Genomic DNA, 25,242 nt, shown 5'->3' on the forward strand with positions numbered 1-25,242 from the left:
ATGGGGGCCAGCATAGTTCTCATTCTCCTTGACGTTAAACTTGAAAGGAAAGTATAATTTTTTGTATCCTTAAAACCCATAGCATGTGGGAAGCCGCCAGCTTCATTGGTAGGAAGCAATGACTATCAATGTATCTCTGATTGAATGAGCTGTCTGTAAAAATCATGAGCTTGCTACCCTTAGCAATAAGTGTTACGCCAATACCGTTGTTAACAAGATGTTCAAGAAGTAACCATGAAAACCTTTAGAGTTGTGTGCTACAAAAGTGTAGTCAGTGTATTTTGGTTGCCTAAACTTTTGGAAAAAAGCTGTGACACAACCATCTCCAGCCGAACACCACGTCTCTTTATCAAAGCATATTGCACACACAAAATTTGCAGTGTGTAAACTATTCACAGGGTTGGCAATTGTCTCAAAATCATAAAATATGTAGTGCTCACTGGGTTCCTCGGAGTTAGAGGGTTTTATGAAACATTCATGATTAATTTCGACAGTCAAATCCATGTTATGGCAGATTTATACTTCAATGTCAAACACGTCTGTGTAGGATCCGCACACACCTCAGAGAGCCGCACAGCCAGGACGCATAGGCTTCACGCACCAGCTCAAAACATCTAAAATCGTGTAGTTACGCATATGTCAACCGCAGAGCCGCACAGAATGCGATTGGTTGGATGGCGGTATCAACAAAGATGAAACAACAATGGAGTCTGGAGGCATGACAAGGTACTTTTGAAAATTCAAACTTGCCAGGAAAGGATGTAGCTGATGAGGGACAAAAAAGTAAAAGTGGCAACGCAGGAGGGAAAAAGGTACCTTAGTTTTATATAATGCTTTCTTGGCGGTCCGGGCACATACAACACAGTGAAACTGACTTGAATTTTAGCGAGGACACAAACGAGGTAAGTTTTTCCAATTGCCAAATTCAGTGTTGATTGCTTCTACTGCAAATTTGGCTAACTGGCCAGTAAAGATTAAAGATTTGTATTAGCAACACAGGAAACAAAAACATTTTTCTCAATACAGAGAGTTATCCCTATGGACTGGGAGTTAACGAAAATGTTAGTCACATTGTCGGAGAAACTAAATTGCACCAAAATACTTAGTGTATTCTCCAGTGATTCTGTTGCATACATTTTACAGGTACCAGTCGTTTGTTTGCATGGCTGCATTAATTAGCTAACTACTCCGTTAAAACACATTCTCACCTTGTCTAGATGTAGTTATTAACATTGCTGCCACAATTGTATCCCCAGTTATATAGAGATTGTATTGTATTATATTGAGATATTGTATTGAGAAACAGACTTTTTAGGTAAAACAAGTTTGGCTAGATAACACTAATAGTACTATTTTGCCATTCTAGCTAGTTGTTCATCTAACATTAAATACAACGTAAATGTATTGATTTTTTATGCAATTTTTCTTCAGATGAGTAAATTGCTTAAGCCGTTGCAACTATAGAGAATGGGGGAGCAGGGACAAGAGTGTTAGGCAACTTTAGTTTACAGTTGAATTAAATAATGTATTTACTTGAATCTGAAATAACCTTATTAATTAGGAGAAGATGATTATTACAAAATGTATGCTTTGTGTTTTTTATAGGTTTATGCATTACTTTAGTAGGCAGGGAAGAGACAAGAGTCTTGATAGTGAGGGACAGAATGGTACTAAGAGTAGAGAGCCAACAGGGGACATGGAAGAGGAGAGCGTAGACCATAGTGAAACAGAGGATAGGAGACGACAGTGATGTTGTGCATATGCCTGTTTATTTTCAGTAGTCATGTACTGCAGGCTTATGTTATGCCCCTCCCCCATTCAGCTTGAGTGGCCCTGTTGAATAGTAAAATGTGTTGTCATTGCAGATGGAGTACAGCAGCAGCTCATCAATCCTACAGTCAACTGAAACTGACCTGGACTCAAATGTAACTTCACCTGCTGCATCAGTTGACGCCGAGGCTGAGAACAGACCATCATCGGAACCTGCCACGTCTAATCACCAATGACCTGTCCACAAAAAACAACCTATGAGTGTCTCTCCAGGGACATCCTCTTCAAGAGCGCCAAAGAAAATGAGGAAGAACGATGACCTGACTGCTCGACTTCTGGATGAGCATAGAAAGGAGAGGGAAGAGAGACATGCCATATTCACATACGCATGATGACGATATTGCAAGATTTTGTCACACCATAGTTGACCTGATCCGCGAACTGCCATAACGTAAAAAAGGTCCAGCCAAGTTTAAAATCCTTCAGGAGAGTGCTGGAGACACAGCTGGCTTAAGACACTGTTTGAATACACACCCCGATGTGGCTAAAGTAGTCTTTTTCCAAAGTGGCTAAATAACTTTTGTTTGTGATTTGAGTGAAAATAATTTTCACACTTCATTGATGTTGACCCTTTCAGTTATGTAATTCAATATTGTTTAATTTTATTTATATTCTTTAATTAAAAATGTAGAGTGCACGTTTGAACAAAATACTTGAGTGCACTTGATCTGCATTTTAAATAGGTTCTAAGTAGTCTGCACTTTTCACTGTTTGCAATATTGAATTTTTACACTTACAATTGTACATACAAATATTTGACAAAATAAAAAGGTTTTCTTTAAATGTGTATTTCAATAATTCACTGAGAGTTCAGTAGGCCAGGCCTCAGCGCCGTATCCTGCCAGGGCACATGAAAAACCTCATCAGGTCATTGTGGATTCCTACAGCAGCCCAAGAGGCTCTCCCTGCGTCAGCCAAGGTGCCTCCCTCTGTGTCCTGTCTTATCCACTCCCCCGGCTGTGCCTCGCCATTGTTCAAAAACAGAATCTGTGAAATTAGGTGGTGTATACAGCTTTGGAAAAATTAAGAGTCCACTGCTAAATTATCAGTTTCTCTGGTATTACTATTCATAGGTATGTGTTTGAGTAAAATGAAATTTTCTGTTTAACTCTATAAACTATTGACAACATTACTCCCAAATTCCAAATAGAAATATTGTCATTTAGAGTATTTATTTGTAGAAAACAACAACTGGTCAAAAAAATTAAAATAAGATGCATTGTTTTCAGACCTCAAATAATACAAATGATATTATTATTATAACAATCCAGGTCTCCGTCTAACCATTAGACGAACAGGTGTTGGGCAAAGCTGAAAATTTGACTCGTCAGAGATGACCTTACGCCATTCCTCTACGGTCTGTGGGAGGCTTGATGTGTAATAAAGGGGTTCTAGGTGATGCAGAAGATCATTGAAATGATTAGCCGACATCCTAAAATATTTTCAATACGTCCATCTTACGCATCTGCTGAACAAGCACATTGTGTTCTCCCTCATCTGCTCGAGACAGATTCAAAGGCCTCTTGACAACCTCCTTTTGTTTCTCCTCTCTTTTCTTATAATTAACTATATACAAATCAGTTCTTCCAACTCACCGTCTTTCTCTTCGTCCTAAATACATTTTACTTGTTCTCTCAAACTTGCCATTCCAGAAATAGATTGCTGTTTTTATCTTCCCAGATGTAGCTAGATAGCTATTATATTGTTTACCAACTACACTCACTTAAAGGATTATTAGGAACACCTGTTACATTTCTCATTAATGCAATTATCTAATGCAATTATCTAATCAACCAATCACATGGCAGTTGCTTCAATGCATTTAGGGGTGTGGTCCGGGTCAAGACAATCTCCTAAACTCTAAACTGAATGTCGGAATGGGAAAGAAAGGTGATTTAAGCAATTTTGAGCGTGGCATAGTTGTTGGTGCCAGACGGGCCGGTCTGAGTATTTCATAATCTGCTCAGTTACTGGGATTTTCACGCACAACCATTTCTAGGGTTTACAAAGAATGGTGTGAAAAGGGAAAAACATCCAGTATGCGGCAGTCCTGTGGGCGAAAATGCCTTGTTGATTCTAGAGGTCAGAGGAGAATGGGCCAACTGATTCAAGCTGATAGAAGAGCAACTTTGACTGAAATAACCACTCGTTACAACCGAGGTATGCAGCAAAGCATTTGTGAAGCCACAACAAGCACAACCTTGAGGCGGATGGGCTACAACAGCAGAAGACCCCACCGGGTACCACTCATCTCCACTACAAAAAGGAAAAAGAGGCTACAATTTGCACAAGCTCACCAAAATTGGTCAGTTGAAGACTGGAAGAATGTTGCCTGGTCTGATGAGTCTCGATTTCTGTTGAGAAATTCAGATGGTAGAGTCAGAATTTGGCGTAAACAGAATGAGAACATGGATCCATCATTCCTTGTTACCACTGTGCAGGCTGGTGGTGGTGGTGTAATGGTGTGGGGGACGTTTTCTTGGCACACTTTAGGCCCCTAAGCGCCAATTGGGCATCGTTTAAATGTCTACCTGAGCATTGTGTCTGACCATGTCCATCCCTTTATGACCACCATGTACCCATCCTCTGATGGCTACTTCCAGCAGGATAATGCACCATGTCACAAAGCTTGAATCATTTCAAATTGGTTTCTTGAACATGACAATGAGTTCACTGTATTGAAATGGCCCCCACAGTCACCAGATCTCAATCCAATAGAGCATCTTTGGGATGTGGTGGAACGGGAGCTTCGTGCCCTGGATGTGCATCCCACAAATCTCCATCAACTGCAAGATGCTATCCTATCAATATGGGCCAACATTTCTAAAGAATGCTTTCAGCACCTTGTTGAATCAATGCCACGTAGAATTAGGGCAGTTCTGAAGGCGAAAGGGGTCAAACACAGTATTAGTATGGTGTTCCTAATAATCCTTTAGGTGAGTGTGTACAGATACTTCTGTGAATTGTTCCTGCTCTACAAGCAAATAAACCAACATTTTGCACAGCAGCGCCACCTAGTGCAAAGAATGGGAATGGCTATCTACACAACAAGGCCGCACAACTATGAATGCTGAGCAGGTCTCCATACACCCGCATATAACATTAACAACGCAGACCTGCAGAACCAAAAACAAAGCTTTAGCCGTGCATTTGTGCTGATTATAATTGGTAAAACTAACAGTGTATTGATGACCACAATCGACACAGTATTACTTGTGGTCACGCCTACTAACCCAACGACCTGATCCGCCAACTTCCACACCTTGGTGGAACTCCAAGACTTTATGGTGACGGTGTCTGAATAACATATTCACTTACAGTCAGCTTTGTGTTACTAGGCTGGTTATGACAAATTGTATGCTACAGCTATGTTTACAACCATGATCACCGTGGGTGTTAAAACCTGTATAACACCACTCAGACATATAACACCCCGAGAAAACCTTTCAGATTCATGATGCCATAGAAATGGTCAGAGATGGGGACAATGTCACACATGGTCAAGTCCAAGCAAGTCTCAAGTCTTAACCATCAAGTCTCGAGTCAAGTCTCAAGTCACAGTTGAGATAAATCAAGCAAGTCAAGTCAAGTCAAGGGTTCACCCTAAGCAAGTCAAGTCGAGTCCTTATAAGTTTCAAGTCAAGTCAAGTCACAGTAATAAAGAGATGAACACACACACACACACTATCCTCTGTTTCTGACGTGCGCTTGGTGCGAAGCTCGATTTCAAAATCAAATATTTTTCTCCTCCGCGGAACTATTTTTTGGGGGGACGAAGCGGAGGGATCTTGAATGAGCCTGAAGGGTTGTATTCGCTATAACAACCGCCTCGCAATACCTTATTCCGCTTATTACATGGCTACCTACCAAATAAATCAATAATTTGACACAAAATATTGATTTCAAAAGGAATGTATTGATTTAAAAATGATTGTATTGCTTCCTCTAAAGAAAATAGTCCGTTCCGTCTCTGGTTAGAATCCTGCTGCGTCCATAGCATCGCGCTGTTTTTCATGGCAACGGTCAGTTTTCAAGAAATAACACGCATTCTGCACTGGAATTCAGCCAATCCATGTAATAAGGGCTAATAATAACAACCTTATAAACTAATTATTGTGACCGAAAAACTGCCTAATATGTAATTACGCTGTAATTATTCTTGTCTGTATGAGTAAAAAAAAAAAAAACTCTTTGAAATGTTTAGGTGCTAGTAATCACATCAGCGCCTCCATGTTAGCCTTTCATGCAGTAAAGTTAACTGTTATGGTGTAAGCACAATGCTTTTTAGTTTCCACGCGCAGTCCACAAACACTTGAAAATGCGCACATTTAATACAGACATTATAGCCTACGTGTAATAATATACATGCCCGCTCATTTTAAGATGCCCATCAACATTAAAATTCAGGCTATGCCACTGTTATAGTCAAATTCCCTTACATCTATTTACCAGACGTATTCAGTAATGATAATGGTCACATTTCTAACAAGAAAAAAACAAACATAATATGCAACCAAGGCCAAATTATGACAAACAAAAGATTAATTCATTACATTAGTAACTTAATCGTTATAGATCTTAGTGAAACTGAATATAAAGAGATTACTTTCTTACCTTTCCTTGTGGTTCTTAAAATGACAAATGAAATTTGACGTTGTTGCATATTTTGCATCGGGCAAATATTTTTTTATTCACACGGTCCAGTTCAAAGTCCTTGTATCCAAACGAAACTATTTGTGGAGCTCGACTAACGTTACTGTCTGCCATGTTTGGCGCGGTTTGAATTGTGCAGCGTTAAAGGCACATACGCTGATTAGTGCTGCTGATGTCACAACATATAAAAATAATGTTATTGCTGTTTGTTTATTATAAGTTCAAGTCATTGTCGAGTCTTCCACTTCAAGTCAAGTCTCAAGTAACTTGTTCTCAAGTCAAAGTCAAGTCAAGTCATTTTCATACTTTAATCAAGCAAGTCACAAGTCCTGAAAATTGTGACTCGAGTCAGACTCGAGTCAAGTCATGTGACTCGAGTCCCCCACCTCTGGAAATGGTTGTCTTGTAAGTACATAAAGACAGTTCTAAGATGTTTGACCTCGCTGTTTTGAAACTTGGTAAATCCCCCATCTTGGCTTCGGTGAAAGACAACTATTACCTGAACTCTGGCGCCCTATTGTTAAACATCAAACTTATCGTTATTTATTGTTACATTGAATGTCTGAGGATATAATAATCCAAACCCCTGGAGCCCCATTGTTAAACATCAAAGCCACCATAAATTACAAATCACACACCCCCACGATACCATATTTCACCCCACGGACATGCATACGTCATACCAGAAGTTACACCTCCAAACATCACACTAGAAGTTACACCCCACATCATACGTCACACCGGATGTCCCACCTTCCAAACTGGAGGTCCTGTCCCCAAACCGGAAGTCCCACCCACCTGTCAATCAATAATCAAAAGTGACAGTTGCCGCCCTATATTAACTACTATTACTGTCTCAACTGATTATTACACTAGATGCAACTTGTGCTGAGGACAGTAAGAGGCCAGAGTAAAATGTGGTGGCACAGGGTCTTCCAATGGTCCCCTTGCCACAAATGTCTCATGGTTTATAAAGGTGTTAATCTATGTAGCGCTGCATGAAGAAAATGTTGGTCACATGAAATAAAAAAAGCATTGATGTCCAAGGAACGTCTTTAGATGTAATTTGCCAACAACTGGTGAGAGCTGGTGATCCGTCCAGCCAAGCTGAGTAACCAGACAAGCAGGTCAACCATCTCTGCCAAACCATCTCTTTATTCATAGGAGATTGGCCAGACAGAAGCCCCTCTTCTGTAGATTGGCCTATGATATTGTGCCTGAATGACTCTGAGAGCATGAGGAAAGAATTTATCTGGTCTGATGAGAACAAACATCAAACAAATAAGCCTGAATGCCAAGTTCTATGTCTGGCAAAAACAAGATACTGCTCATCACTTGGCTAATACCATCCCTACAGTGAAGCATGGTAATGGGAGCATCATGCTATGGATGATGCATCTCAGGGACTGGTCAAGACTGAGTGAAGGATGAATGGAGCAAAATGCAGAAAGGTTCCTTGAAGAAAACCTGATCTAGAGTGCACATCAACCTCCAAATGGGTCAAAGATAGCGTTTTCAGGAGGCACAAACTGGCTTTATTAAGGGTAGACACTCCTTTTTTTAAATCTGGACGTTGTTCAATATTCTTTATTCTAAACAAATCTCTAAATTTCCTGAGGTGGTAATCTCTCTAGATGCTGAGAAGGCAATCGACAGAATTGAATGGGAGTACCTTTTTGCTGTTCGTATGAAGTTTGGATTTGGGGACAGATTTTGCCTCTTGTATGGGTTAATCTCCCCAGACCAGTGTCTGTACTAATAACACCTGTTCTTATTATTTTGCCCTTGAATGTGGGGCCAGTTTGCCTTTCCAAATTGGATTCACATACCTCTGAGTGAAAGGAACATGTTCCCTACCTACCCTTTTCTCAGCAAACTTTGACTCCCGTTGTGCTAATGTCTGACTTTCAGAGATAGGGTAGCCTACCACTGTCACTTACAGAGAGGATTAATTCTATTAAAATGAATAGTTTGCCCAGATTTATCCTTTATTTATTTAATTCTCTCCCATTGTTTTTACCAAAGTCCTTTTTTAAGTCAATCAATCAGGCTGTTACTTTATTTATCTAGGGAGGTAAGGTACTCAGCGTCAGTTGTTCTTTGCTTCAGATATGCAAATTTAGTGGAGGGCTGGAATTACCCAACTTTTTGTACCACTACTGGTAGTAATTGCCATTCTGGTTGTACAGCAAGTTCAGGTAGATTGTGTCAACATGTGGTAGATTGCATCAAGCTGTGATTGCACTATTCCAAGCATGAAAACTGAAAATGCTATTAGTTCTCGAAAACTGTTTTCTTAACAATAGTAGCACAACATGTTTTCAATGTTCCTAACATTACAGCCCCTAACATAAAAGGTTTCATTTAAAAGCTAAATGTTTCCAGTTGTGTATTCATCACTGCTATCATTACAAAATGTTTTTATATAGAAATACACTAATAGCCTACAGAGAAATAAATACTATTTGTTTAAACACTTGATTTATAAGAAATAATATTATACAAATCACAGCTATTTGCTTAGATCATGGTTTTGGAGTACAGTATGGTAGGAGAACGCATCTAGGCTGTAGGCTATTCTCTCCTAATCAGTCAGACAAGAACAAGAGATAATGACAAATATACAGTTGTTCTATTATCCAAGGAAAGAACTACGTTTCAATTTCACTTCCTGTTTTTTCCATTCTACAACACTGAATAAAGCTTGAGAATGAGAGTTCAGTTTTCTTAGAAAGAAAATCTATTATATCCTTATTATGATAGGATTTTCTGTGTTGACTTGGGCAAACTGTAAAACCAGACACATGCTATAAAAGCAAAAATAGTATACTTTTTTTTCTGCTTCAACAACTAAACTTATAGGCTATTTTACCCAAAAAAATATTTTGACATAACCAAATATAGGATTTACACTAGTATACAACCGCCAGGCCTTTCAGACCCACAGTTTCTGTACCGTTTAGAGTTGTTAGCATTCAATATAAAAAAGAACATTGTGAATTACAGGATTTGTTTGCTTTGAATGTCATATTAATGAGGAATACAAAATAGTACATTCTTAATTTTTTTCTACGTATAGAATTCACATTCCTACATTTTAATCACTAAACTACAAAGGTAATTGCATTATGTGATCAATGTAGTTGTTGCAGGCCTTCATCGTCAGTTTCTCAAGCCGCTTACAAATAAATGTTTTCCGTTCATTCAAAACATTTTCTATCGGGTTCAAATCTTGGGCTTGACTTGGACTTGATTTGCTTCGATCTAGGTCTTGACTTGGTCTCGCTTCAGGTGGTGTCAGACACAGCTCTGGCTATTTGTATACACTGTAAACACTAATGTACTGCTTACTCAAATGTTTCTTCTTAGGGTAACTCACAGTCAGAGAAATGTTCCCAATTACTCAAAATGTTTGTGTTATACTGACTTTTACTAAATTGTTATGAGTTTAAAATGAAAATATTCCCATCATGCTCTTCTTCAGGTTGATATCTTGGAATTGTTTTATTATCCTTTTTTTGCATGGACATTGAATAATTGATTAATCTTAGCTACACACGCATCAAACACATACATTTTTCTTAAGTAATCCAATCATTTAGTCAAACATATATTTTGCACCCACTACTGAAATGATTGTAACAATTATATTTATAAAATCCTGTCAAAACGTGCTAGATGCAAAATGTTGCATTCCTTTGCAAACCAGTGCCTTGTTTTTTTAACTTGTCAAAATACAGCACAGTGTATTTTGAGGACATTTGAAATGAATAGTCGCTCAGCTAGGTGGGTTGCCATTCAAAATAAGGATTCATGGCATATGTTAGGTATTCACAGTTGACTATTTCATAACAGTCAATGAAGTGAACTTGGAGAAAATAAATGTGTTCAATAACCATGTCTCTATCATTAACAAATACAGTCATGTGTGGTAACTCTAGAGTTCACTTGAAAGGGCAAAGCATATTGGGAAATAATTTTGTTCTATATTTTTATGTACAGTGAACTTGAAATAAAAAATGTAAGAATCTTAACTATTAAGTTCCAATAAATTGTCATTTTTAAGTAAGTTAAGTTAGTTGACTTAAATGTTTTGATATAATCAGTTTCCACAAAAGTTTATTCTGAACTTATTAGGTTTACAGTGTAGGCCTATGCAATCAAAATATCTATGTCCAATGTATTTCATTACACCAGCCTAGATGTGGTTTTGAAATCAAAATGCTTCGCACTAAAATATACAAATCTGACTACTATGCTATACCATTGGTTTTTATGTATGGTAGGAGCAGACACATCTTAAACACATCTCAAAGTAGACCAAATGCTGGGACCCAGGCAGGCACTAATCACTCTGAATGGGCGAAACCCCCAGATAAAAGATCATGCTCCTTGTGGTTGAATGTGAATTAAATTAACAATGAGAATGAAGATGTGTAATATTGATGACATAGTTGATCAATGGTAATTACATGCAGCAGGTCAAAATCCTTTTCACCTCTAAATTTATTGCAGTCGTATTCAAGAAATTCCTTCTTTCATTAGGAGAGAAACAAAATGTGAAACATTTTAAAACCTTAAAATGTTAAAACCTTTACGCCTGTGTCCTGCCTCCATGCAAAAGCATGGTAAACGCACTATGCTAAATACTTGAATTATATTTTCATTTATGTCTGCTGTAGCATATTGTACTTTATCAAAGAAATGTGGTGGGAAAAGTACTTTTGTATTACTTTAAAGTTTTTAATGAAAGAAACCGATGCAGTCTTTAGGAAATATATGGAGAAAAAAAAGTTATGTTCGCCTGGTAAAAGCCTGTAATTAGCCTACATTGGCCATATAAAAACAGACACAGATTAGAATTAAAAGCAGTAAACTCTGCATTCTTTCAATATCAGTAGGTTTAGGCAGGGGTCAACGTTCTCACAAATGCACCCTGGTGACCATTCTTGTTTTATGTTTTTGTCTGTGTCACATGGCACTGGAACGTATAACGAGGCATGCAGTATAACGAGGGCAAGAAAGGATATTACGAAATTCCAAGACCTGTATGACAATGGACTCTTTTTTTGGTTTTCCCACTCTGGTTTCTAAATACTCTACCCCTTCACTTTTTCCGTTACCAGCAAGTCAGACATCGTCTCCTCACATTTTTTGGGCTTCCCTGCCGAACCCACTGGCCCACCCTGGGATAGCATATTGTCTTTACTACCTCGACAGAAGGGATTAACCACTCAGATCTATTTAGTTATTGTGTCATTGGACAAGCACTCAAATAACAAAGCTAAATCTGCCTGGGAGCAGGAGATGGGCATGGAATTCACACAATTTAAGATTGTGCATAAGGCTCATTTTTTAGTTGAGACCAGCTGAAATCTATCCAAATGTGATAGATGTCATATCTCCCCATGTAACCTTAATCATATGTTCACTCTGTGCCCTGCCCTTAAGAACTATTGAGAATCCATTTTCCAATTGTTATCTGAAGTGCTAAATGTTAACCTGAAATCATTCCCCAGAAAAAATGTTTTGGTATTCCAGAGGATCAGTCTTCATTATCCCCCATCCAAGCAGACATTGTGGCTTTTACTTTCCTACTGGCTCGACGCAGATTCTGGTGAACTGAAAATGTGTTCACCCCTCAACAAATTCTCAATGGCTATGTGATGGTTTTTTTTTTAGATCTTGTAAAAATGAATTACTCCCACAGGCTTTCCAGTGCTGTTTTTCTACATAAATGTGACAGAATTCAGAAACAGCCTCCTATCACAAAATTTGAGTTTGGCTTTTTACATTTTTTATAAAGGTCCAGAATGATATACTGCTTTAAAAGTTAATTCTACCTAATTCTGAGAAAAAATACTTGAAAGATTTTCACACTTGCCAGAGAGCTGGTCTTTGTTAATGCCCATTCAGCATAGCTTAGCCCTCTAAGGCCTTAACCCCACCCAGCTATTTAAGTATTCAAATGGAGACACTCTGGCTTTCTGATAAACTGGTCTGGTTGGTCTCTAATAAACACATACTATATCAAACAAACAAAAAAAATCACATGCACTTGATACATCAGGTATGAGCAGTACGGTGAAAGGTGAAGTGGTTTATCAGAAAGATTCATAATAAAAAGTAGCAGCAATGTAAGTCCAGATTGTTTGAGAGTGCAGGTTCACAGCCACTGAGACTTTTAGCAGTCTTTCTGTACTGATGGACTGGGTTGTCCACATCCCTTTTTTTAGTCCACCCATAATAGCTGGTCATAATCACACACACACACACACCTGGATGAATGACTGGTGTATGAGTTAGCTTATTGCTGAAATAAGTAACTTGCTCAATGTAAACATAATAGCTGGTCATAATCACACGCAGCAATGTATGACTGGTCAATCAGCTAGCTAATTTTCGAAGTATGACCTGCCCACTTTTGTGAAGCCAGTGTTAACACAACAATAGCTCGGCATAATCACCCCTCCCCAAAACACACCTAGCCGTATGCATTGATGATTCAGCTAGAAAGCTTAACATACAAACCCGATTCCAAAAAAGTTGGGACACTGTACAATTGTGAATAAAAACAGAATGCAATGATGTGGAAGTTCCAAATTTCAATATTTTATTCAGAATACAATATAGATGACACATCAAATGTTTGAACTAAGAAAATGTATCACTTTAAGGGAAAATAAGTTGATTTAAAATGTCATGGCATCTACACATTTCAAAAAAGTTGGGACAAGGCCATATTTACCACTGTGTGGCATCCCCTCTTCTTTTTATAACAGACTGCAAACGTCTGGGGACTGAGGAGACAAGTTGCTCAAGTTTATGAATTGGAATGTTGTCCCATTCTTGTCTAATACAGGCTTCTAGTTGCTCAACTGTCTTAGGTCTTCTTTGTCGCACCTTCCTCTTTATGATGCGCCAAATGTTTTCCATGGGTGAAAGATCTGGACTGCAGGCTGGCCATTTCAGTACCCGGATCCTTCTTCTATGCAGCCATGACATTGTAATTGATGCAGTATGTGGTCTGGCATTGTCATGTTGGAAAATGCAAGGTCTTCCCTGAAAGAGACGACATCTGGATGGGAGCATATGTTGTTCTAGAACTTGGATATAACTGTCAGCATTGATGGTGCCTTTCCAGATGTGTAGGCTGCCCATGCCACATGCACTCATGCAACCCCATACCATCAGAGATGCAGGCTTCTGAACTGAGTGCTGATAACAACTTGGGTTGTCCTTGTCCTCTTTAGTCCGGATGAAATGGCGTCCCAGTTTTCCAAAATAAACTTCAAATTTAGATTTGTCTGACCACAGTCTTTGCCACAGTCCATTTTAAATTATCCTTGGCCCAGAGAAAACGCCTGCACTTCTGGATCCTGTTTAGATATGGCTTCTTTTTTGACCTATTGAGTTTCAACTGGCAACGGCGAATGGCACGGTGGATTGTGTTCACCGACAATGTTTTCTGGAAGTATTCCTGAGCCCATGTTGTGATTTCCATTACAGTATCATTCCTGTATGTGATGCAGTGCCGTCTGAGGGCCCGAAGATCACAGGCATCCAGTATGGTTTTCCGGCCTTGACCCTTACGCACAGAGATTGTTCCAGATTCTCTGAATCTTTGGATGATATTATGCACTGTAGATGATGATAACTTCAAACTCTTTGCAATTTTTCTCTGAGAAACTCCTTTCTGATATTGCTCCACAATTTATTTTCGCCGCAGCATTGGGGGAATTAGTGATCCTCTGCCCATCTTGACTTCTGAGAGACACTGCCACTCTGAGAGGCTCTTTTTATACCCAATCATGTTGCCAATTGACATAATAAGTTGCAAATTCGTCCTCCAGCTGTTCCTTATCTGTACATTTAACTTTTCCGGCCTCTTATTTCTACCTGTCCCAACTTTTTTGGAATGTGTAGCTCTCATGAAATCCAAAATGAGCCAATATTTGGCATGACATTACAAAATGTCTCACTTTCAACATTCAATATGTTATCTATATTCTATTGTGAATTAAATATAAGTTTATGAGATTTGTCAATTATTCCATTCCTTTTTTACTCACAATTTGTACAGTGTCCCAACTTTTTTGGAATCGGGTTTGTACAAGAAATGTTACAATATCATTTGCTAAAGTATAGCTAATCGTCAGGGAAAGCTAGCTACACAACAAACAATATAGAAACCAAGATACGTTAGCTAGTTGGTAAGTTAAATGTGTTACCTAGCTAGCTAACGTTAACAGTAATGTCTGTAAATATACACTGAACAAAATTTGTTTTTGCCCCCATTTATCATGAGCTGAACTCAAAGATCTAAGACGTTCTCTATGTACACAAAAGGCCTATTTCTCTCAAATATTGTTCACATATCTATCTTAATCCGTAATAGTGAGCACTTCTCCTTTGCCGAGATCCACCTCACAGGTGTGACATATTAAGATGCTAATTAGACTGCATGATTATTACCCGCAAAGGGCGCGTCAATGGAAAACATTTTTATTCACTGCTCCGTAACTATAGATTTTAGTTGCTTCATTCTTCTTCCACATTGTTATGGATATTCTACTGCATATAACAACGTCTTGTGTACTTTCGTCAACTAGAAGCCCCACAGTCGCGATCACAAAACCGCTATTGACGCGCAGCGCGTGTAGGTCTGACATTTTTATTCATTGCTCAAGAACGGTATAAGTTAGAGGCTTCATTTATTTTTTTGCGGGAACAACGACATTCCACTGCCAGTATCAATGTCTCATTTGTGTACTTTCGTCAACCAGAAGACCCGCAATCATGATCACAAATATTGATCACCTATAGTCTTTCCGGATTTCAGCAGTTGCCCTAACTAATTATCCTTGATCTTTTTCTGTTGTTTAGAAGTCTAAAATACATACACCAATCCAATGCGACGTCTATGTTTCACCCCCCTCCCCAAAAGCGAGAGAGAAAGAGCGAGCGAGCGCGCCTGGGGGAGAGGCGCGTGTCGCACTTACCATGCTCCCAATGAAGTCATTATCCACTTGGATTGCATTGAGGACGCATTCAGTTGCTACAAGAAATTGTTTTGAGAAAATGGAGAGCGAGGGTATTGAAAATGGGTCTGAACATTCAGACAAAGTATCAGGATGGAATCGACCCGTTTATAAGATAGGGTAAGTGTAGCCTAAATGCAATTCTATGATAATGTTTATTATTATTTTGCATTGTTTTAGTAGAATTACTAGGCCTATATGATAACTTGAAATAACGGTATGGTAGCCAGTGGTCAAATGTGCGCCTATGCTGTGTTGTGTAGAGTGTCACCTGTGGATATAACCATCCAAAGGAAGACCTGACACATCCCTGTTCTAATCTCCACCAATTCCAGATATGGCACATTCCAAAGGAAATAAAGGCACCCTCCACCCCCATAAATAAATAAAAAGTTCAAAAAAGAACTGCCATGTAGTGGTGGCTTTTGGAAGTACAATATGACAGAATAAGTTCAGTGACCCCATATGGGCATTTACAATGATTTTCATCATGTTTGAGAAAAAGATTGATGTGGACAAGAGTAAATGAAAATTGCCGGTTCATTTTCTTATTTTATAAATTCAAAACCATTCAACTTGTACTTATTCTGAACCCCTGGGGGTATCCAAATGTAATGTAAAACAAGCTACCTATTATATTTTAATATTTTAATTCAAAATAAAACCAAAATATGTCCACTTGCGTTTACATTTTTTTTTTTTTCCAATACATCCTTCATGTAGCTGAGGGTCTGCAGAATCCCAGAATATAAAGCACTTCCTTCTACTATAAAGGATGACCATTTTAGAAGCCAAAATGTCAAGATAGTGACCTCAGAGGGATTATTGCACAGGTGTGCCTTAGGCTGGCCACAATAAAAGGCCACTCTAAAATGTGCAGTTTCACTGCATCTCCTGACTCACCTGACAGCAGTCCTTGAACTCTCTGGTTTGTCAGCCTCTTTGGAAGTGTGTGGTATGCTATTAAGTTTGTTATTTTGACCTGTATAACCATTCTTGCTTTTTGTTTATTATTGTATATTTTCATTAATTGCTGTTGTTGATCCTATGACCGTCTTCTAATGCCTCAGTTCCATTGGCCCCTCTTTTTCCTTTACATGATAATATTATCGTATAAGGTTTTTGCTATTTTGGGTGTCTTCATGGACACAAATTTAGAAGTCCATAATGTGGTTACCAATTTAATGAATCTTTCCTATTAATATTAATTTTTTACCTATGTACTTAATTTCTGTTCTAGTAGGCGATCATGGGGATGTTGAAGGTTAATAGATAGTTCTGTAGAAGTTGAAAGAGGGATTCTTTAACTGCCTAGCTTACTGATCTTGTAGATAACACCACTCTGTCTTATTAGATGGCCCCAGAACAGATCGTAGTGTGTCCCTAATGGGTAAGGGGTCTATTCTGACTAGTTATGTTTTCCCTTAGCTCAGAAAACCAACCCCCACTACTTTAGTTTTAGGATACAAACCGGAGTGCAATTTGGGAAAGGTCTCTTGCATTCTGCATGCTTCTCTGCTCTTGCAAGCACCTCAAATCTCTGGAGTGCTTTAAACTTTGATAGTTGTACTGTAATTGTAATACTGTCTTCATATATTAAATTAATTTGTTACATTAATACATTGACTATTTGGAATTAATCAAAAACGGGTCAAAATCCAGTTCCATCAGTCCCTGCATATACTTAGGGGTATAGTTAGATAATAGGCTTTATTAAAAAAATAAATAAAAAAAAATGATTTGGGAAAAAAGTTAATATTCAAGATAGGTTTCCATGACAGAAACAGGGCTTGTCTTTCCTCAGTAAATTGTTCAGGCTACTATAGTGATATTCTCTATATGCATGCCTCGCCAAACACATTAAAACCACTAGATGCTATTTACCGTTGTGCACTCAGGTTTATCACTTGTGAAAGCACAAAACTCATTTTAAAATCTTCTTTTTATAAATGTTTTTTTGTGTGCCTGAAACTGTACATGTCAATATGTTTAAACAAGGCACTGCTGAAAAAGAGATCCAGGTCTTAGTCTGTTTTCCCTATTAAACTAAAGTTTACAAAAAAAAATGTGCGATGTGGTCCACAGCTGTAGCAATGCAATCGCAGTTGTCCATTTTTGAAAAACCCAGTTTTGTTCACATGAACAAAACTGTCACATGAAAGTTCACATCTTCAAGAAGGCATTTCTGAAAAAAAGACAAAAATGTCCCAGAACATGTTTATCCTCTTACAAATGACTTTTCTCCTGAAAAGTAGTGACTTTCTACATACCTGAATATGTTCCTGAATTATGTCATAAGTGGCCTCTTTTTATTGATTATTTTCATAGGTAGCAGAGGCTCCCTTCTGATGTTGTGCTTTAATATTTAAATTTAACACAGGTCAAGACAAGATTGAAATGGTTTTGTCTGTAAATATCCCTGGCCCAGCCACAGCCCAAATTTGAACCCAATTGAATATTTGTGGGGTGACATTGAAGATTGCAGTTCACTGATGCTCTCCATCCAATCTGACATAGGCTAAAAGGATCTACAAGGGCTTGTGCATGTAAACATTTAGACCTATAAGCATTTGGAAAGTTGAATGAATCATTAATGATATGTTCTCTATTCTCACTTATGCTAACTTCTATTTCAGATGACCCAGAGGTTGTTACCTGTGACAGCAGAATGTGTGACAATAGAAGATTAGGACATCGTTTTGGGAATGAGGTTTTGAAACAGGATGCCAGCTCCATTTTTGCCATAAAAGGAGTATGAGACCAAACACCGGAACTAAACCACGTTGCATCTAGTGCAATCTCACTTTGTAAGTACAAATATACACTGCTCAAAAAAATTAAGGTAACACTTAAATCACACATCGGGTCTTTAAAACAAAATTACCTAACAACGGTCAATGGAAACCAAAATCACCAACCGATTGAGGGCGGGAGTCAAACACACACTGAAAATCAAAGTAAACAATTGAAATCATAGGCGGTTCCAACTTGCTACTCAATGTGACTCAGTAGTGTTTATGGCCCCCACATGCATGTATGCACTCCAGACAATGTCTGGGCATGGTCCTGATGAGACTGTGGATGATGTCCTGGGAGATCTCCTCCCAGACCTGGATCAGGGCATCAGTGAGCTCCTAGACAGTCCAATGAAATGCCTCCCCAGACCATCACTGACCCACCGCCAAACTGGTCATGCTGGGTGATGTTGCTGGCAGCATAACGTTCACTGCGGCATCTCCAGACTCTTTCATGTCTGTCACGTGCTCAGTGTGAACCTGCTCTCATCTGTGAACGGGCACCAGTGGCGGACCTGCCAATTCCGGTGTTCTTTGGCAAATGCCAATCGAGCTGCATGGGGCAGGGCTGTGAGCACAGGTCCCACTAGAGGACGTTGGGCCCTCATGCCACCCTCATGGAGTCTGTTTCTGACAGTTTGGTTAGAAACATGCACACCAGTAGCCCAATGGATTGTGAACCAGATGATGCAGAATAGTTTTACTCGAAACCATTCCAGCAAATCTAGATAAACATCAGTTAAATTTGGAAGAGTTAACTGCCATTAGGTAACATAAAGTTTATGTTAATTAAAGTTGGAGCATGTTAATTGGAATTCTCTCAAAATAGCTGGTATGTGTCTTGTTTAGTGTAGTTAGTTCATCCTCTAAGGAAATCAGTCAGTCTATTACATGTGTCCCAAAACATATTGTTGGTCTCACATAGAGATATATTTTCCCAACAATATGACCAGTGGGAAAACCCTGTTATAATGAGCAACATGCCACTGATTTCATGACACAGTTTAGCATACATGGTAACACTTAATTTGAAGGGTTGTGCATAAGAGTGACATGACATCATGACATGTCATGATATTGTCATAGCCATGACTTGACACATGTAAGAATCATTAAGAACGTTTATGAATGTTGTCATTAGGTGTCATTCGGATGATTGTCATTTTGTATCCTTTTTTTAAATACATTTTTATCCATTTTATATCTTGTCAATGTCTTTGTTATGACAAGTTGACATTAACCACGACAACAGTAGATTAGATTCTACTTTATTGTAATTGAAAAAGTACCAGTGATGTGCTGGACTGTTTCCACCACCCATTGCAGGGCTTTCCAGTCGGCCATGGAGTAAACGCCAAACCATGCTGTGGCGCAGTTAGTCAGAAACATAACCTGTCATAAACATGTCATAGCAGGCCTGATTATCAAACTTGCAGATACTATTTAGCTTTATATGTTAGCATTAAATACAACTGTCATATGTGTTTGGTTTTGACATTGGTTGTCATGAGACAATTATAATTGTGTCATGAATATTTTTCTTGACCTCAACGTGGCACAAGTTGGACTTGTCATAAAGATGTAATGATGTGTTATAACACTGTCAAAAGCATTTCTAACAGTGACATCAATATTTTCCTGACCTCAAGTACAGTGGTACAATTTGGACTTGTCGTAAAGATGTCATTAGGTTTGTCAAATACTGTCAAAAAGATGTAATTAAGTCTGTCAAATGCTTTTAAATACCTTAACAAAAGCAATACACTTCCTTTATTGTTTTTGCACAACAAATGTTTCCTAAAAAAAATATTACTTTCAACAATCCTTCTTTGGTAACACTTTCCGATAAGGGTACATGAACAATCATTAAAAAATGCAGTAGTTACCTTGAATGAACATTGATGAACAATGATGAACAAAACATCAACAAACGGTTAAGTGATAACCCTTACTTTATTAATGGTTTACAAATGCATTAACAAACATAGTGTAGTGTCATTTGTTCATGTTGACACAGGACATAACAGGTCGTTTTTTACAAGAAAACAGTTAGTACTGTAATTTGTTAAGGTTGATACAGGACATCCATTCATGCACAGTACCTAGTTATTTGCATGAATTAAGTAATATAAACTATTCATAATATAATCACATTGAAAAAAACTATATATAAAGTAGGCTAGATAGTGATAGTTTAACAAGTTACCTCTATGTTAACACAAATAGAACATGGCTAACCCTTGACGGGAGCTAGCATACAGCTAAGTGGAGCCAGCTAATAACCAACCAAAGTGGGGGTCTCTGCCATAGTTATAGAACTAGCACGCTTTTACAACCCTCTACATACACTTTAACAGGCAAGTTATCAAACTTTATTGAAGGGTCCAATGTAATTTTGTACTTTACCGACCAGGAAAAAATTATAAATGATGAGAAAGACATGGCTCTTCCTTGAAGAGTTACGAGAATATGCAGGTGTTTGGGTCGTTAACAGTCCCAACGCAACATGACCATGTCAAACTTCCCCCTATAGGCCAACCGTAGTAAGTGTCCTTTAATATATGTGTCCTTCAAAATTCTATATCAACCCCAAATGCGACCATGTGTCAAACCTATTTGAAGACGCAAGATGCCAGTCTACCTTTTAATAATGGTTACCACACTGTAATCATATTAACATATTGGATTATGTATATTATCTCTTGAATAATGTATATTACTTAGCCTATTGTTCATGCAAACCACTAGTTCCATGAATGGATGTCCTGCATCAACCTTAACAAAATGACAGTACAAACTATGTTCCTTTGAATCGAAAGGAGCCAGTTGAGGTGGTTTGGGCATCTGGTAAGGATGCGCCCAGGACGTCTCCCTAGGGAGGTGTTCCAGGCACGTCCAGCTGGGAGGAGACCTCGGGGTAGGCCCAGGATTAGGTGGAGACATTATATTTCGACACTGGCCTGGGAACGCCTCGGGATCCCCCAGTCAGAGCTGGCAAATGTGGCTCGGGAAAGGGAAGTTTGGGGTCCCCTGCTGGATCTGCTGTCCCCGCGACCCGATACCGGATAAGCGGATGAAGATGAAAGATGAGATGACTATGTTCCTGCAAAAACTTTGATATTAACTTGACTTGTTTTTTCAAATCATGGAAAAGTCTGCCCAAGACAACATTATAATGGCGTATGGCAAACCAGTGGTGCCACTCTATCATTTTGAGGTGAATCTTCACTGACTCAGGAGTGCAATTACCTCTATGACTCCATATTTCCAATTTGTATTTCTGCCATGCATGCTCAATCCGCTGAGTATGAGCACCAGTCTCAGGATCAGTGAAGTTTCATGGCAGACAGAATACTGGCTAAAGGTTTGATAATTAGGCCCATGTTTATGACAGGTTATGTTGTCTTTGTTACTGTCATGTTGTCATAAAAAAAGACCCTGACAGTTTATGTTGTTTCAGTTAATGTCAAGTTGTCATAACAAAGACATTGACAGGATATTTTGCCTCAGTTAATGCCAAGTTGTCATAACAAAGACATTGACAGGATATTTTGTCTCAGTTAATTTCAAGTTGTCATAACAAAGACATCCCAAACAATGTCAACCTTGCATAAATGACATAATCAACTGAATGACACCTAATGAAAACATTCCTAAACGTTCAAAATGATTCCTTCATGTGTCATGTCATGGTTATGACAGTATCATGATAGTGTCATGTCACTCTTATGCACACCCCTTCAATTAAAGTGTTACCACCTACATCATTTAAATGTGGGTAGTCAGGAAACCAGAGTGGTATTTGGCCAGCGATGCATCAGCTGGCGTCGGATCGCTCCCTTCACAATTTAAAATTTTTGACTTATCTACTTAATCGTCTGGTTACTCAGTCTGATATGCTGATTGTCATATTAGTATGTGGTTGCAAACCTAATCACCACCCCTGCCTCCACCTGTTTTGTTCTGTGTTTCCTTTGTGGGTTGATTGGTACTGCGTACCTTGCTCATTGCCTATGGGGTTTGCAGTTATAATGTTGTGGCTGTGAGTTACCCCAGAGGAAGACATTGCATGTACATTGCTGTAAATATATCATCCAATAAATGTTTAAACAATTATATGCCATCGTCTGTATGAGCATAGATATGAAGGATGCTTACTTTCATGTACCAATTCTCCATCAGAACAGGAAGTTCCTTTGCTATGCCTTTCAGGGAACTGTGTACGAATGCACGAAAGTGCCTTTCAGTTATAGCCTGGCTCCTCCCACCTTCTCTAAATGTGTTGAGGTTGCGTTGGATTCATTACGCTGTTGAGAATCAGAGTCCTAAATGACCTGTACATTTTGGCAATCAGTCACAAGACTCAACTGGTGACACTTCATTGACTGAAGGGGGGTGTGTCAGACTTGGTCGGTGAAGGGCTTGTGGCTGCGAAGTAACTGCCATATCAATCTGCTGCAGTTGGAGAAAAAAAATCTCCGGGATCGGGATGTCAATTTGGAAAACTGATCCATGGTGACTTCTATCAATCACCAGGGCTGAGTCAGGTCTCCTGCACTCCATTGGTTGGCAATGTAGTTGTGGCTGTGGTTACACAGACACCTGCATTCTCTTTCAGCGAATTATGTGCCAGGCTGCCAGAACTCAGATCTCATGTTGCTAGGGGGCCCACGAGATGATAAGTTGCACCTGCATCCCGAAATATTATCCCTGATCTGGCAGATAGATCTTTTCGCCTCTCAAGAGAAAATGCACTGCCACATATGGATACCTTTTTGCATCGTCCATGGCCTCGGGGACTCCTGTCTTTCACCCAGGAGCTTGCATCACACATCTTCTGGCATGAAGTGTTGGTGGATTGTTGTTCCTCACGGCTCTGGATTGTCCAGGAGCTGTGCGGGACCCAGAAATGATCCAAATGTTAATATACACCAGCAGTTGGCATGTGTTCACGTGTTGGTGCGACAGAGATTCTATCAACCCTGTGTGTTGCCCTGTGTAAGATATTTTAGAGTTCGGCCTCTACCATTAAGTGTTCTGCTTTAGCGATCCTTGCATGTTATGAAGGTTTCGGAGGGAGGACTGTGTTATACCATCCTTTAGCAAAGTGTTTCCTGATTGGGACATGTCATCTGCGACCTGCGGTTGACCATTATGCCATGACTGTGACCTTTTTGAGACCAGTAGGGAGTACATCCCGGCATCACTCACTCTGCCCTAAACCACTAGAAGTGAAGCACCTCTGTGGGGTGGAGATCCACAATTTATAATGATATTTACAGGGCATGTTACTCCAGTTATATGAGTGGAGCCCAGCCCCACAGACAGTAGCTATCAGTCAATTCAATCAAATGTATTTATAAAGCCCTTTTTACATCAACAGTTATTTTACCACAAAACATTTGCTGGGACAGTATGTAAAATGCATAACAATGAAAAACAATGATTCCTACATTTACTTTGACTTTTATTTCATTGCAGACGATATGAATCCAAGACATATCATGTTTTAACTGATCAACTTCATGTCCTTTGTATACATCCATACCTGCATTAGGTTAGTAGGATTTAGTAGAAATACATATATTGCTTTATAGGTTTACAATAAAATCTTAAAATCAGCCCTAACCCTAACAGGCATCCAGTGTAAAGAGGCTAGTAATGGAGTAATGTGTCAATTTTTTGTAGTTAGGATTTTACCAGCCATGTTCAGGCCAATTCCGGCTCTCACAGACCTGTTAGTTTTTCTTTAAGAAGCCCTCCTGTTCTCCACTCATTACCTGTATTAACTTCACCTGTTTGAACTCGTTACCTGTATAAAAGACACCTGTCCACACACTCAATCAGACAGACTCCAACCTCTCCACAATGGCCAAGTCCAGAGAGTAACCTTTGACGTTTCATCTTATCGTTGTTGGTGCCAATGTGAATAACACTATCCCTGTTGGTGGCTCTGCTCCCCTGTAAACAGTGTACGATCGCTGGCTGATTCTTTAGTCTAATACTGCAGGTAATGGAATCGCTGATTATTAAAGTTTTCAGTTTTTCCCGGGGCACCAGTAGAAAATGTCTGCCGATCATTCCCTTCCGAAGACGGCTTGGACCTTGACTCCGACTCCAGTGAGGAAAACCTGTTGAAAATCTCTGTCGGCTCTAGCAGCGACACAGGTTTAACTGGTCGCAGCATTTCTTCCCAGTGACCAAGAGAATGTTCTTGCCCGGTTGCAAGAGCTGTGCCGGGGGGCTAACAACACTATAGTTTCTTCCTGGTGGCACAGACGCAGTTTTTTCCATTTTTACTCTAAAATAATCTGCTATCTTTACCTGAAGGCGATAGTTCTCCTCCGTGTTGAAGTTACAACAACTACAATGAATAGACACCCAGTATAGAAAAGTTGGGTAAAAAGTCAATAGATAAAAATATTGGTAAACTCCTGAAATAGAATTTAACCACTTAGTTTATATAAAATAAATGTGAAGGTTTTGCATGTGGTCAAATAGGTAACAGCAAGCAGCGTACAGCAAGCCTCACTGAAGGAATTGTGTTGGTCACCTCAAACCGTGCATACAGTGGGGCAAAAATTTATTTAGTCAGCCACCAATTGTGCAAGTTCTCCCACTTAAAAAGTAATTTTCATCATAGGTACACATGAGACAAAATGGTAAAAAAAATCCAGAAAATCACATTATAGGATTTTTTATGAATTTATTGGTAAATTATGGTGGAAGATAAGTATTTGGTCACCTACAAACAAGCAACATTTCTGGCTCTCACAGACGTGTAACTTCTTCTTTAAGAGGCTCCTCTGTCCTCCACTCGTTACCTGTATTAATGGCACCTGTTTGAATTTATCAGTATAAAAGACACCTGTCCACAACCTGAAACAGTCACACTCCAAACTCCACTATGGCCAAGACCAAAA

General features: G+C 39.0%; 1 protein-coding gene across 3 annotated transcripts in view; it reads left to right on the forward strand.

The window, feature by feature from the left end:
• Positions 1-25,242, forward strand: part of LOC105027150 (leucine-rich repeat and fibronectin type-III domain-containing protein 2) — a 303,655-nt gene that overhangs the window by 134,861 nt on the left and 143,552 nt on the right. For 2 of the 3 annotated variants that reach the window (XM_020053804.2, XM_020053803.2), the window contains one exon: positions 18,161-18,331. The exons of the other annotated variant lie outside the window; for it this stretch is intronic. The gene's annotated coding sequence lies outside the window, so the exon portion shown is untranslated. The remainder of the gene's footprint in view (positions 1-18,160; positions 18,332-25,242) is intronic. 3 annotated transcript variants of the gene reach the window in all.

This window comes from Esox lucius, chromosome 15 (assembly GCF_011004845.1).
Source record: "Esox lucius isolate fEsoLuc1 chromosome 15, fEsoLuc1.pri, whole genome shotgun sequence".
Lineage (NCBI taxonomy): Eukaryota > Metazoa > Chordata > Actinopteri > Esociformes > Esocidae > Esox > Esox lucius.